This window comes from Lepus europaeus, chromosome 21 (assembly GCF_033115175.1).
Source record: "Lepus europaeus isolate LE1 chromosome 21, mLepTim1.pri, whole genome shotgun sequence".
Lineage (NCBI taxonomy): Eukaryota > Metazoa > Chordata > Mammalia > Lagomorpha > Leporidae > Lepus > Lepus europaeus.
This window is the reverse complement of record NC_084847.1, coordinates 34,474,847-34,491,977: the sequence shown is the minus strand read 5'-3', so window position 1 is coordinate 34,491,977 and position 17,131 is coordinate 34,474,847.

The window sequence follows — 17,131 nt, the reverse complement described above, 5'->3', positions numbered from 1 at the left end:
TTATGAAATGACTTTATTGTTTTGAATGTTGTTTATCAGGGAACATTTAATTTTCTACTGGGAAACTCTAATTGGTTCCACATGGAGACACCAGCTCTACACATTCGTATTTTCTAAGCGAGAAACTAGAGGAACTGCGGCAAGCTAACATGATATTTCTGTTTGTATACATGACATTTTATGCACTTGTCTAACGAAAAGACTTTGCTTTTCTCCAAAACCATTTTTACTATGATTTGCTTGGTCTATTGCATACAAATTCCAGACCACTTTGTCCGGATATGACTGCATGAAACCGGAAATATCCGGTTTTATTTTGGCTAACTCAATCCCAGATATTGCCAAAGCCCCTGTGTTTGTGTTTTCTGGATATTATGAAAGGACTTTATTGTTTTGAATGTTGTTTATCAGGGAACATTTAATTTTGTACTGGGAAACTCTAATTGGTTCCACATGGAGACACCAGCTCTACACATTCGTATTTTCTAGGAGAATGCTAGAAGAACTGCGGTAAAAAACATGATATTTCTCTTTGTATAGATGGCATTTTATACACTTGCCCAACGAAAAGACTTTGCTTTTCTCCAAAACCCTTTTTACTATGATTTGCTTGGTCTATTGCATACAAATTCCACACCACTTTTTCTGGATATGACTGCATGAAACCGGAAATATCCGGTTTTGTTTTGGCTAACTCAATCCCAGATTGCCACAACCTCTGTGTTTGTGTTTTCTGGATATTATCAATGGACTTTATGTTTTTCAAAATTTTTTTTATCAGGGAACATTTAATTTTGTACTGGAAAACACTCAGTGGTTCCACATGGAGACACCAGGTCTACACATTCATATTTTCTAAGCGAGAAACTAGAGGAACTGCGGCAATCAAACATGATATTTCTGTTTGTATACATGACATTTTATGCACTTGTCTAACGAAAAGACTTTGCTTTTCTCCAAAACCATTTTTACTATGATTTGCTTAGTCTATTGCATACAAATTCCGCACCACTTTGTCCGGATATGACTGCATGAAACCGGAAATATCCAGTTGTCTTTTGGCTAACTCAATCCCAGATATTGCCACAGCCCCTGTGTTTGTGTTTTCTGGATATTATCAATGGTCATTATTGTTTGGAACTTTTTTTTAATCAGGGAGCATTTAATTTTGTACAGGGAAACAATTACTGGTTCCACGTGCAGTAACCAGTTCTTCCTATTCATGTATTCTAGGGAGAAAACTAGAGGAACTGCGGCAAACAAACATGATATTTCTGTTTGTATACATGACATTTTATGCACTTGCCTAAAGAAAAGACTTTGCTTTTCTCCAAAACCATTTTTACTATTATTTTCTCAGTCCATTGCATAGGAATTCCACACCACTTTTTCCGGATATGAATGGATGAAACAGGAAATATCCGGTTTTCTTTTGGCTAACTCAATCCCAGATATTGCCACAGCCCCTGTGTTTGTGTTTTCTGGATATTATGAAATGACTTTATTGTTTTGAATGTTGTTTATCAGGGAACATTTAATTTTCTACTGGGAAACTCTAATTGGTTCCACATGGAGACACCAGCTCTACACATTCGTATTTTCTAAGCGAGAAACTAGAGGAACTGCGGCAAGCTAACATGATATTTCTGTTTGTATACATGACATTTTATGCACTTGTCTAACGAAAAGACTTTGCTTTTCTCCAAAACCATTTTTACTATGATTTGCTTGGTCTATTGCATACAAATTCCACACCAATTTGTCCGGATATGACTGCATGAAACCAGAAATATCCGGTTTTCTTTTGACTAACTCAATTCCAGATTGCCACAGCCTCTGTGTTTGTGTTTTCTGGATATTATCAATGGTCATTATTGTTTTGAAAGTTTTCTTTATCAGGGAAATTTAATTTTGTACTGGGAAACACTCAGTGGTTCCACATGGAGTCACCAGCTCTACACATTCGTATTTTCTAAGCGAGAAACTAGAGGAACTGCGGCAGACAAACATGATATTTCTGTTTGTATACATGACATTTTATGCACTTGTCTAACGAAAGGACTTTGCTTTTCTCCAAAACCATTTTTACTTTGATTTGCTTGGTCTATTGCATACAAATTCCACACCACTTTGTCCGGATATGACTGCATGAAACCGGAAATATCCGGTTTTCTTTTGGCTAACTCAATCCCAGATATTGCCACAGCCCCTTTGTTTGTGTTTTCTGGATATTATGAAAGGACATTATTGTTTTGAATGTTGTTTATCAGGGAACATTTAATTTTGTACTGGGAAACTCTAATTGGTTCCACATGGAGACACCAGCTCTACACATTCGTATATTCTAAGCGAGAAACTAGAGGAAATGCGGCAAGCTAACATGATATTTCTGTTTGTATACATGATATTTTATGCACTTGCCTAAAGAAAGGACTTTGCTTTTCTCCAAAACCATTTTTACTATGATTTGCTTGGTCTATTGCATACAAATTCCACACCACTTTGTCCGGATATGACTGCATGAAACCGGAATTATCTGGTTTTGTTTTGGCTAATTCAATCCCAGATTGCCACAGCCTCTGTGTTTGTGTTTTCTGGATATTACAAATGGTCATTATTGTTTTGAAAGTTTTTTTTTTTTTCATCAGGGAACATTTAATTTTGTTCTGGGAAACACTCAGTGGTTCCACATGGTGACATCAGCTCTACACATTCGTATTTTCTAAGCGAGAAACTAGAGGAACTGTGGCAAACAAACATGATATTTCTGTTTGTATACATGACATTTTATGCACTTGTCCAATGAAAAGACTTTGCTTTTCTCCAAAACCATTTTTGCTGTTATTTGCTTGGTCTATTGCATACAAATTCCACACCACTTTGTCCAGATATGACTGCATGAAACCGGAAATATCCGGTTTTGTTTTGGCTAACTCAATCCCAGATTTCCACAGTCTCTGTGTTTGTGTTTTCTGGATATTATCAATGGTCATTATTGTTTGGAACGTTTTTTTTAAATCAGGGAGCATTTCATTCTGTACAGGGAAACAATCTCTGGTTCCACATGCAGAAACCAGTTCTTCCTATTAATGTATTCTAGGGAGAAAACTAGAGGAACTGCGGCAAGCAAACATGATATTTCTGTTTGTATACATGACATTTTATGCACTTGCCTAAAGAAAGGACTTTGCTTTTTTCCAAAACCATTTTTACTATGATTTTCTCCATGCATTGCATTGCAATTCCACACCACTGTTTCTGGACATGACTGGATGACACCGAAAATATCCGGTTTTCTTTTGGCTAACTCAATCCCAGATATTGCCAAAGCCCCTGTGTTTGTGCTTTGTGGATATTATCAATGGACATTATTGTTTTGAAAGTTTTTTTTATCAGGGAACATTTAATTTTGTACTGGGAAACACTCAGTGATTCCACATGGAGACACCAGCTCTACACATTTGTATTTTCTAACCTAGAAACTAGAGGAACTGCGGCAAACAAACATGATATTTCTGTTTGTATACATGACATTTTATGCACTTGCATAAAGAAAGGACTTTGCTTTTCTCCAAAACCATTTTTACTATGATTTGCTTGGTCTATTGCATACAAATTCCACACCACTTAGTCCGGATATGACTGCATGAAACCGGAAATATCCGGTTTTCTTTTGGATAACTCAATCCCAGATATTGCCACAGCCACTGTGTTTTTGTTTTCTGGATATTATGAAAGGACTTTATTGTTTTGAATGTTGTTTATAAGGGAACATTTAGTTTTGTACTGGGAAACTCTAATTGGTTCCACATGGAGACACCAGATCTACACATTCGTATTTTCTAAGCGAGAAACTAGAGGAACTGCGGCAAGCTAACATGATATTTCTGTTTGTATACCTGATATTTTATGCACTTGCCTAAAGAAAGGACTTTGCTTTTCTCCAAAACCATTTTTACTATGATTTGCTTGGTCTATTGCATACAAATTCCACACCACTTTGTCCGGATATGACTGCATGAAACCGGAAATATCCGGTTTTCTTTTGGCTAACTCAATCCCAGATATTGCCACAGCCCTGTGTTTGTGTTTTCTGGATATTATCAATGGTCATTATTGTTTGGAACGTTTTTTTTTTAATCAGGGAGCATTTAATTTTGTACAGGGAAACAATCACTGGTTCTACATGCAGAAACCAGTTCTTCCTATTCGTGTATTCTAGGGAGAAAAGTAGAGGAACTGCGGCAAACAAACATGATATTTCTGTTTGTATACATGACATTTTATGCACTTGCCTAAAGAAAGGACTGTGCTTTTCTCCAAAACCATTTTTACTATGATTTTCTCATTCCACTGCATAGAAATTCCACATGACTTTGTCCGGATATGACTGCATGAAAATGGAAATATCCGGTTTTGTTTTGGCTAACTCAATCCCAGATATTGCCACAGCCCCTGTGTTTGTGTTTTGTGGATATTATCAATGGACTTTATGGTTTTCAAAATTTTTTTTATCAGGGAACATTTAATTTTGTACTGGAAAACACTCAGTGGTTCCACATGGAGACACCAGCTCTACACATTTGTATTTTCTAAGCGATAAACTAGAGGAACTGCGGCAAACAAACATGATATTTCTGTTTGTATACATGACATTTTATGCACTTGTCTAACGAAAAGACTTTGCTTTTCTCCAAAACCATTTTTACTATGATTTGCTTGGTCTATTGCATACAAATTCCACACCACTTTGTCCGGATATGACTGCATGAAACCGGAAATATCCGGTTTTGTTTTGGCTAACTCAATCCCAGATATTGCCACAGCCACTATGTTTGTGTTTTCTGGATATTATCAATGGTCATTATTGTTTGGAACATTTTTTAATCAGGGAGCATTTAATTTTGTACAGGGAAACAATTACTGGTTCCACGTGCAGAAACCAGTTCTTCCTATTCATGTATTCTAGGTAGAAAACTAGAGGAACTGCGGCAAACATACATGGTATTTCTGTTTGTATACATGACATTTTATGCACTTGCCTAAAGAAAGGACTGTGCTTTTCTCCAAAACCATTTTTACTATGATTTTCTCAGTCCATTGCATAGGAATTCCACACCACTTTTTCCGGATATGACTGCATGAAACCGGAAATATCCGGTTTTGTTTTGGCTAACTCAATTCCAGATTGCCACCGCCTCTGTGTTTGTGTTTTCTGATATTATCAATGGTCATTATTGTTTTGAAAGTTTTTTTTATCAGGGAAATTTAATTTTGTACTGGGAAACACTCAGTGGTTCCACATGGAGACACCAGCTCTACACATTTGTATTTTCTAAGCGAGAAACTAGAGGAACTGCGGCAAACAAACATGATATTTCTGTTTGTATACATGACATTTTATGCACTTGTCTAACGAAAAGACTTTGCTTTTCTCCAAAACCATTTTTACTATGATTTGCTTGGTCTATTGCATACAAATTCCACACCACTTTGTCCGGATATGACTGCATGAAACCGGAAATATCCGGTTTTGTTTTGGCTAACTCAATCCCAGATATTGCCACAGCCACTATGTTTGTGTTTTCTGGATATTATCAATGGTCATTATTGTTTGGAACATTTTTTAATCAGGGAGCATTTAATTTTGTACAGGGAAACAATTACTGGTTCCACGTGCAGAAACCAGTTCTTCCTATTCATGTATTCTAGGTAGAAAACTAGAGGAACTGCGGCAAACATACATGGTATTTCTGTTTGTATACATGACATTTTATGCACTTGCCTAAAGAAAGGACTGTGCTTTTCTCCAAAACCATTTTTACTATGATTTTCTCAGTCCATTGCATAGGAATTCCACACCACTTTTTCCGGATATGACTGCATGAAACCGGAAATATCCGGTTTTGTTTTGGCTAACTCAATTCCAGATTGCCACCGCCTCTGTGTTTGTGTTTTCTGATATTATCAATGGTCATTATTGTTTTGAAAGTTTTTTTTATCAGGGAAATTTAATTTTGTACTGGGAAACACTCAGTGGTTCCACATGGAGACACCAGCTCTACACATTCGTATTTTCTAAGCGAGAAACTAGAGGAACTGCGGCAAACAAACATGATATTTCTGTTTGTATACATGACATTTTATGCACTTGAATAACGAAAAGACTTTGCTTTTCTCCAAAACCATTTTTACTATGATTTGCTTGGTCTATTGCATACAAATTCCACACCACGTTCTCCGGATATGACTGCATGAAACCGGAAATATCCGGTTTTGTTTTGGCTAACTCAATCCCAGATTGCCACAGCCTCTGTGTTTGTGTTTTCTGGATATTATCAATGGTCATTATTGTTTGGAACGTTTTTTTTAATCAGGGAGCATTTAATTTTGTACAGGGAAACAATTACTGGTTCGACATGCAGAAACCAGTTCTTCCTATTCGTGTATTCTAGGGAGAAAACTAGAGGAACTGCGGCAAACAAACATGATATTTCTGTTTGTATACATGACATTTTATGCACTTGCTAAAGAAAGGACTTTGCTTTTCTCCAAAACAATTTTTACTATGATTTTCTCATTCCATTGCATAGGAATTCCACACCACTTTGTCCGGATATGACTGCATGAAACCGGAAATATCCGGTTTTGTTTTGGCTAACTCAATTCCAGATTGCCACCGCCTCTGTGTTTGTGTTTTCTGATATTATCAATGGTCATTATTGTTTTGAAAGTTTTTTTTATCAGGGAAATTTAATTTTGTACTGGGAAACACTCAGTGGTTCCACATGGAGACACCAGCTCTACACATTCGTATTTTCTAAGCGAGAAACTAGAGGAACTGCGGCAAACAAACATGATATTTCTGTTTGTATACATGACATTTTATGCACTTGTCTAACGAAAGGACTTTGCTTTTCTCCAAAACCATTTTTACTATGATTTGCTTGGTCTATTGCATACAAATTCCACACCACTTTGTCCGGATATGACTGCATGAAACCGGAAATATCCGGTTTTGTTTTGGCTAACTCAATCCCATATATTGCCACAGCAACTGTGTTTGTGTTTTCTGGATATTATCAATGGTCATTATTGTTTTGAACGTTTTTTTTTAATCAGGGAGCATTTAATTTTATATAGGGAAACAATCACTGGTTCTACATGCAGAAACCAGTTCTTCCTATTCGTGTATTCTAGTGAGAAAACTAGAGGAACTGCGGCAAACAAACATGATATTTCTGTTTGTATACATGGCATTTTATGCACTTGCCTAAAGAAAGGACTTTGCTTTTCCCCAAATCCATTTTTACTATGATTTTCTCCATGCATTGCATTGCAATTCCACACCACTTTTTCCGGATATGACTGGATGAAACCGAAAATATCCGGTTTTCTTTTGGCTAACTCAATCCCAGATATTGCCACAACCCCTGTGTTTGTGTTTTCTGGATATTATCAAAGGACTTTAACTTTTGAAACTTTTTTTTTTATCAGGGAACATTTAATTTTGTACTGGGAAACCCTCAGTGGTTCCACATGGAGAAACCAGCTCTAAACATTTGTATTTTCTTTGAAGAATGCTAGAGGAACTGCAGCAAAGAAACATGATATTTCTGTTTGTATACATGACATTTTATGCACTTGCCTAAAGAAATGACTTTGCTTTTCTCCAAAACCATTTTTACTATGATTTGCTTGGTCTATTGCATACAAATTCCACACCACTTTGTCCGGATATGACTGCATGAAACCGGAAATATCCGGTTTTCTTTTGGCTAACTCAATCCCAGATATTGCCACAGCCCCTGTGTTTGTGTTTTCTGGATATTATGAAAGGACTTTATTGTTTTGAATGTTGTTTATCAGGGAACATTTAATTTTGTACTGGGAAACTCTAATTGATTCCACATGGAGACACCAGCTCTACACATTCGTATTTTCTAGGAGAATGCTAGAAGAACTGCGGCAAAAAAACATGATATTTCAGTTTGTATAGATGGCATTTTATGCACTTGCCTAACGAAAAGACTTTGCTTTTCTCCAAAACCCTTTTTACTATGATTTGCTTGGTCTATTGCATACAAATTCCACACCACTTTGTCCGGATATGACTGCATGAAAATGGAAATATCTTGTTTTGTTTTGGCTAACTCAATCCCGGATATTGCCACAGCCCCTGTGTTTGTGTTTTCTGGATATTATCAATGGACTTTATGGTTTTCAAAATTTTTTTTTTATCAGGGCACATTTAATTTTGTACTGGAAAACACTCAGTGGTTCCACATGGAGACACCAGCTCTACACATTCGTATTTTCTAAGCGAGAAACTAGAGGAACTGCGGCAAACAAACATGATATTTCTGTTTGTATACATGACATTTTATGCACTTGTCTAATGAAAAGACTTTGCTTTTCTCCAAAACCATTTTTATTATGATTTGCTTGGTCTATTGCATACAAATTCCACACCACTTTGTCCGGATATGACTGCATGAAACTGGAAATATCCGGTTTTGTTTTGGCTAACTCAATCCCAGATATTGCCACAGCAACTTTTTTTGTGTTTTCTGGATATTATCAATGGTCATTATTGTTTGGAACATTTTTTAATCAGGGAGCATTTAAGTTTGTACAGGGAAACAATCACTGGTTCCACGTGCAGAAACCAGTTCTTCCTATTCATGTATTCTAGGGAGAAAACTAGAGGAACTGCGGCAAACACACATGATATTTCTGTTTGTATACATGACATTTTATGCACTTGCCTAAAGAAAGGACTTTGCTTTTCTCCAAAACCATTTTTAGTATGATTTGCTTGGTCTATTGCATACAAATTCCACACCACTTTGTCCGGATATGACTGGAGGAAACCGGAAATATCCGGTTTTCTTTTGTCTAACTCAATCCCAGATATTGCCACAGCCCCTGTGTTTGTGTTTTCTGGATATTATCAATGGTCATTATTGTTTGGAACTTTTTTTTAAATCAGGGAGCATTTAATTTTGTACTGTAAGACCCCAGAAAGGTGTCTCAGAACTCTACCGACCCCAGAATCACGAATTCTACTCCAATCGATGCAAAGAGCATGAGGAAGTTTATTACATCTGCGCAGATGGACAGTCTCAAAGCACAACAGCACCCTCTGGTGCAGTGCGAGAAGAGAGGCCCCGATCATCAACCGCACAGAGTATTTAAGGCTTAAAACCACAACATTAGCATATCTCCACAGCTTTACAAAAGATCACAAGATAAACCACAGCATGACAAATAATCACAAAATAAAGGGTTTTTCCAGAGTAAAGGAACAAAGTGGCAGACGTGTACCACTGGATTCCCGTTGTTAGTCAGATCTTAAGCAGACTTGTCCTTTGGGCACTTCTCTGTGCTTTTGTCGGTCTCCCGGGGTCCCTGCCTATCCTGATTCTCCCTTACTCTGCTTCCTTTTAACTGTGGTGGCCAGGATCCTAGTTAGTTTTTTTTTTTTAGCCCATTTTAAACTTCCCCTTTTTAACTAAATAACATTAACCCCTTCAGCTAAGCTCCTCAGGAGAGTCTGGCAGTAGAGTCTGAGTCTCCTACAGAGTTCCATTTAAGTGTAGTAAAATTAATGTTAGTAAAACAGGCCCTGCAAGTCCTGTCAGGGCTTGTGATCCCAGTTATATGGAGGAGGAGGACGGCCAGCTAGAACGGGCCGGGGGTCCTTCCTCCTCTATTTCATCGGATTCTTCCTCCTCCATTTCTCTTCTGGTTTCCAAAAAGGGCACCGCGGGCCTTCTTGGAAAGCGGGGGATATAAGGTGCCCTTCTAAGGAGGCGGGAGGAATAAGGTGGTGGAATATCTTCCTGCTCGCCTGGAGAAGTTAAGGGTTTTTCAGGTTTGAGGGTGTCCAATTCCTGTAATGGATAGAGGGTTGAGGTAGGGTATTTGCCCTGGTCTGCAATTTCCGATACTAGGGGTGTTGCAGGTAGGATCGGAGGGGGTTTGGGGCTCGACGCCACCCCCAGGGCAACTGCTGACAATTCAGAACTGGGCTTCATCCTCAGGGCGGTGGTGGGTATAGTAGGATCGAGCTCTGCCACCGCCCTGTTGGAAAGGAGGAAAGGTTTTACCCAGTCTGGGGGGTTTTTCGCCAGGTCCTCCCACACAAAGATGTAGGGCACTTGTTTCGGGCGCCCTTCTTTACCTCCCCTGTAGACCTGGCTCTTCACCTGTAAGATAATTCGAGAGTCAAAAGTCCCATCCCGTGGCCACCCGATGTTTAAGGCTGGCCACTCGGACGTACAGAAACTTGTCCAGTTCTTCTTCTGCACTCTTATAGACAAGTTTTGGGCCCGCTCCCGGACCTCTCTCCAATGACCTAGAGTAAGACTCAAAGGTGTAGTTAATTCCTGTCCCATGTTGGAGGGGAAAGGCAAATAAGGAAGATATATTAGAACACAGAAAACAACCACAAGACTCACAAAGACACTGCGCGCAAAACCAAGACAAAACTGAAACCAAAACTTCCGACTGGAGTGGCTGCTGCCACCTGCCCTTCTCCCGGGGAAGAAAACCTTTACCTGGTGGGAGAGCTGCCTGGCCAGCCTCCCCCGAGACACCGCCACTGGAGCGTCCCCCAGGGCCCAAGCCAGGGGTCGCGGACACATCTGTCCTTACCTACTACTGGCTCAACTCTTTCGGCGCCTAGCGCCCGGACGCCTAGCCGCCCGTACAGCTAAAACATAAACCTCCGGTACGTCAAGCGCCCCGGGAAAAAATAAAATAATCAACAAAACACACAAAAATACTTAAGACTTACCTCCGATTGGAAAATGGAGCGTGGGTCTGGGATCTAGAATCCCGGACGAGCCCCCAAGAATGTAAGACCCCAGAAAGGTGTCTCACAACTCTACCGACCCCAGAAGCACGAATTCCACTCCAATCGATGCAAAGAGCATGAGGAAGTTTATTACATCTGCGCAGATGGGCCGTCTCAAAGCACAACAGCACCCTCTGGTGCAGTGCGAGAAGAGAGGCCCCGATCATCAACCGCACAGAGTATTTAAGGCTTAAAACCACAACATTAGCATATCTCCACAGCATTACAAAAGATCACAAGATAAACCACAGCATGACAAATAATCACAAAATAAAGTGTTTTTCCAGAGTAAAGGAACAAAGTAATTGAGCAAGCACAAATACGGGGTCATCGTGACCAAAAACTTAACATAGCTCCTAAAATAATTATCACATGCTCAATTATCTCATGAAAGCATTAACACAATCATCACATGCTACAAGTTCAGCTAAAGTTCAGTTATCTTATAAAAGCATTTTGCAAGCCCAGCTATTTTGCACAGAAGCAAAAGAGTATGCAGATAGCTCAAGCAACTCCATTTTAACCCCAGCCTGCCTAATTCATTCTTTCATTCCCCTAATTCTTTCAGTACAGGGAAACAATCACTGGTTCCACATGCAGAAACCAGTTCTTCCTATTCGTGTATTCTAGGGAGAAAACTAGAGGAACTGCGGCAAAAAAACATGATATTTCTGTTTGTATACATGACATTTTATGCAATGCCTAAAGAAAGGACTTTGCTTTTCTCCAAAACCATTTTTACTATGATTTTCTCATTCAATTGCATAGGAATTCCACACCACTTTTTCCGGATATGACTGGATGAAACCGGAAATATCCGGTTTTCTTTTTGCTAACTCTATCCCAGATATTGCCACAGCCACTGTGTTTGTGTTTTCTGGATATTATCAAAGGACGTTATTGTTTTGAAACTTTTTTTAACAGGGAACATTTAATTTTGTACTGGGAAACTCTAATTGGTTCCACATGGAGAAACCAGCTCTACACATTCGTATTTTCTACGGAGAATGCTAGAGGAACTGCCGCAAACAAACATGATATTTCTGTTTGTATACATGACATTTTATGCACTTGTCCAACGAAAAGACTTTGCTTTTCTCCAAAACCATTTTTACTGTACTTCTCTCAGTCCATTGCATACGAATTCCACACAACTTTGTCCGGATATGACTGGATGAAAGGGGAAATATCCGCTTTTGTTTTGGCTAACAAAATCACAGATATTGAGACAGCCACTGTGTATGTGTTTTCTGAATATTATCAAAGGACTTTATTGTTATGAATGTTTTTTATCAGGGAACATTTAATTTTGTACTGGGAAACTCTAATTGGTTCCACATGGAGACACCAATTCTACACATTCCTATTATCTAGGAGAAAGCTAGAAGAACTGCGGCAAACAAACATGATATTTCTATTTGGACAGATGGCATTTTATGCACTTGGCTAACTATAAGACTTTGCTTTTCTCAAAAACCATTTTTACTATGATTTGCTTGGTCTACTACATACAAATTCCACACCACTTTGTCCGGATATGACTGCATGAAACCGGAAATATCCGGTTTTGTTTTGGCTAACTCAATCCCAGATATTGCCACATCCCCTATATTTGTGTTTTCTGGATATTATCAATGGTCATTATTGTTTGGAACCTTTTTTTTAATCAGGGAGCATTTAATTTTGTACTGGGAAACACTCAGTGGTTCCACATGGAGACACCAGCTCTACACATTCGTATTTTCTAAGCGAGAAACCAGAGGAACTGCGGCAAAGAAACATGATATTTCTGTTTGTATACATGACATTTTATGCACTTGCCTAAAGAAAGGACTTTGCTTTTCTCCAAAACCATTTTTACTATGATTTGCTTGGTCTATTGCATACAAATTCCACACCACTTTGTCCGGATATGACTGCATGAACCCGGAAATATCCGGTTTTGTTTTGGCTAACTCAATCCCAGATATTGCCACAGCCCTTGTGTTTGTGTTTTCTGGATATTATCAATGATCATTATTGTTTTGAAAGTTTTTTTTTTATCAGGGAACATTTAATTTTGTACTGGGAAATACTCAGTGGTTCCACATGGAGAAACCAGCTCTACACATTCGTATTTTCTAAGCGAGAAACTAGAGGAACTGCGGCAAACAAACATGATATTTCTGTTTGTATACATGACATTTTATGTACTTGCCTAAAGAAAGGACTTTGCTTTTCTCCAAAACCATTTTTACTATGATTTGCTTGGTCTATTGCATACAAATTCCACACCACTTTGTCCGGATATGACTGCATGAAACCGGAAATATCCGGTTTTGTTTTGGCTGACTCAATCCCAGATATTGCCAAAGCCCATGTGTTTGTGCTTTGTGGATATTATCAATGCACATTATTGTTTTGAAGGTTTTTTTTATCAGGGAACATTTAATTTTGTAATGGGAAACACTCAGTGGTTCCACATGGAGACACCAGCTCTACACATTCGTATTTTCTAAGCGAGAAACTAGAGGAACTGCGGCAAACAAACATGATATTTCTGTTTGTATACATGACATTTTATGCACTTGCCTAAAGAAAGGACTTTGCTTTTCTCCAAAACCATTTTTACTATGATGTGCTTGGTCTATTGCATACAAATTCCACACCACTTTGTCCGGATATGACTGAATGAAACCGGAAATATCCAGTTTTGTTTTGGCTAACTCAATCCCAGATTGCCACAGCCTCTGTGTTTGTGTTTTCTGGATATTACCAATGGTCATTGTTGTTTTGAAAGTTTTTTTTTTCATCAGGGAACATTTAATTTTGTTCTGGAAAACACTCAGTGGTTCCACACGGAGATATCAGCTCTACACATTCGTATTTTCTAAGCGAGAAACTAGAGGAACTGCGGCAAACAAACATGATATTTCTGTTTGTATACATGACATTTTATGCACTTGTCCAATGAAAAGACTTTGCTTTTCTCCAAAACCATTTTTACTATGATTTGCTTGGTCTATTGCATACAAATTCCACACCACGTTGTCCGGATTGTAAGACCCCAGAAAGGTGCCTCACACTTCTACCGACCCCAGAAACACGAATTCCATTCCAATCGATGCAAAGTGCATGAGGAAGTTTATTACATCTGCGCAGATGGGCCGACTCTAAGCACAACAGCACCCTCTGGTGCAGTGCGAGAATAGAGGCCCCGATCATCAACCGCACAGAGTATTTAAGGCTTAAAACCACAACATTAGCATATCTCCACAGCATTACAAAAGATCACAAGATAAACCACAGCATGACAATTTATCACAAGATAAAGGGTTTTTCCAGGGTAAGGGAACAAGGTCCTTGAGCAAGCACAAACACGGGGTCATCATGACCAAAAACTTAACATAGCTCCTAAAATAATTATCATGTGCTCAATTATCTCATAAAAGCATTAACACATTCATCACATGGTTCAACTAGCTCATGAAAGCATTTTGCAAGCCCAGCCGTTTTGTACAGAAGCAAAACAGTATGCAGTTAGCTCAAGCAACTCCATTTTAACCCCTTCCTGCATTATTTTACTATGATGTGCTTGGTCTATTGCATACAAATTCCACACCACTTTGTCCGGATATGACTGCATGAAACCGGAAATATCCGGTTTTGTTTTGGCTAACTCAATCCCAGATTGCCACAGCCTCTGTGTTTGTGTTTTCTGGATATTACCAATGGTCATTGTTGTTTTGAAAGTTTTTTTTTCATCAGGGAACATTTAATTTTCTTCTGGAAAACACTCAGTGGTTCCACATGGAGATATCAGCTCTACACATTCGTATTTTCTAAGCGAGAAACTAGAGGAACTGCGGCAAACAAACATGATATTTCTGTTTGTATACATGTCATTTTATGCACTTGTCAAAGGAAAAGACTTTGCTTTTCTCCAAAACCATTTTTACTATGATTTGCTTGCTCTATTGCATACAAATTCCACACCACTTTGTCCGGATATGACTGCATGAAACCGGAAATATCCGGTTTTGTTTTGGCTGACTCAATTCCAGATATTGCCAAAGCCCATGTGTTTGTGCTTTGTGGATATTATCAATGGACATTATTGTTTTGAAGGTTTTTTTTTTTATCAGGGAGCATTTAATTTTGTACAGGGAAACAATCACTGGTTCCACATGCAGAAACCAGTTATTCCTATTCGTGTATTCTAGGGAGAAAACTAGAGGAACTGCAGCAAACAAACCTGATATTTCTGTTTGTATACATGACATTTTATGCACTTGCCTAAAGAAAGGATTTTGCTTTTCTCCAAAACCATTTTTACTATGATTGGCTTGGTCTATTGCATAGGAATTCCACAGCAGGTTTTCCGTATATGACTGTATGAAACCGGAAATATCCGGTTTTGTTTTGGCTAACTCAATCCCAGATATTGCCACAGCCCCTGTGTTTGTGTTTTCTGGATATTATCAAAGGACTTTATTCTTTTGAAACTTTTTTTTATCAGGGAACATTTAATTTTGTACTGGGAAACCCTCAGTGGTTCCACATGGAGAAACCAGCTCTAAACATTTGTAATTTATATGGAGAATGCTAGAGGAACTGCAGCAAACTAACATGATATTTCTGTTTGTATACATGAGATTTTATGCACCTTCCTAATGAAATGACTTTGCTTTTCTCCAAAACCATTTTTACTATGATTTGCTTGGTCTATTGCATACAAATTCCACACCACTTTGTCCGCATATGACTGCATGAAACCGGAAATATCCGCTTTTGTTTTGGCTAACTCAATCACAGATATAGCGACAGCCTCTGTGTTTGTGTTTTCTGGATATTATCAATGGTCATTATTGTTTTGAATGTTTTTTATCAGGGAACATTTAATTTTGTACTGGGAAAGAATCAGTGGTTCCACATGGAGACACCAGCTCTACACATTCATATTTTCTAAGCGAGAAACTAGAGGAACTGCGGCAAACAACCACGATATTTCTGTTTGCATACATGACATTTTATGCACTTGTCCAACGAAAAGACTTTGCTTTTCTCCAAAACCATTTTTACTATCATTTGCTTGCTCTATTGCATAAAAATTGCACACCACTTTGTCTGGATATGACTGCATGAAACCGGAAATATCCGGTTTTGGTTTGGCAAACTCAATCCCAGATTGCCACAACCTCTGTGTTTGTGTTTTCTGGATATTATCAATGGTCATTATTGTTTTGAATTTTTTTTTATCAGGGAACATATAATTTTGTACTGGGAAACTCTAATTGGTTCCACATGGAGACACAAGCTCTACACATTCGCATTTTCTAGGAGAAAGCTAGAAGAACTGCGGCAAACAAACATGATATTTCTGTTTGTATAGATGGCATTTTATGAACTTGCCTAACGAAAACACTTTGCTTTTCTCCAAAACCATTTTAGTATGATTTGCTTGGTCTATTGCATACAAATTCCACACCACTTTGTCCGGACATGACTGCATGAAACCGGAAATATCCGGTTTTGTTTTGGCTAACTCAATAACAGATTGCCACAGCCTCAGTGTTTGTGTTTTCTGGATATTACAAATGGTCATTATTGTTTTGAAAGTTTTTTTTTTTCATCAGGGAACATTTAATTTTGTTCGGAGAATCACTCAGTGGTTCCACATGGAGACACCAGCTCTACACATTCGTATTTTCTCAGCGAGAAACTAGAGGAACTGTGGCAAACAAACATGATATTTCTGTTTGTATACATGACATTTTATGCACTTGTCCAACGAAAAGACTTTGCTTTTCTCCAAAACCATTTTTACTATGATTTGCTTGGTCTATTGCATACAAATTCCACACCACTTTGTCTGGATATGACTGCATGAAACCGGAAATATCCGGTTTTCTTTTGGCTAACTCAATCCCAGATATTGCCACAGCCCCTGTGTTTGTGTTTTCTGGATATTATCAATGGTCATTATTGTTTTGAATTTTTTTTTATCAGGGAACATTTAATTTTGTACTGGGAAACTCTGATTGGTTCCACATGGAGACACAAGCTCTACACATTCGCATTTTCTAGGAGAAAGCTAGAAGAACTGCGGCAAACAAACATGATATTTCTGTTTGTATAGATGGCATTTTATGCACTTGCCTAACGAAAACACTTTGCTTTTCTCCAAAACCATTTTAGTATGATTTGCTTGGTCTATTGCATACAAATTCCACACCACTTTGTCCGGATATGACTGCATGAAACCGGAAATATCCGGTTTTGTTTTGGCTA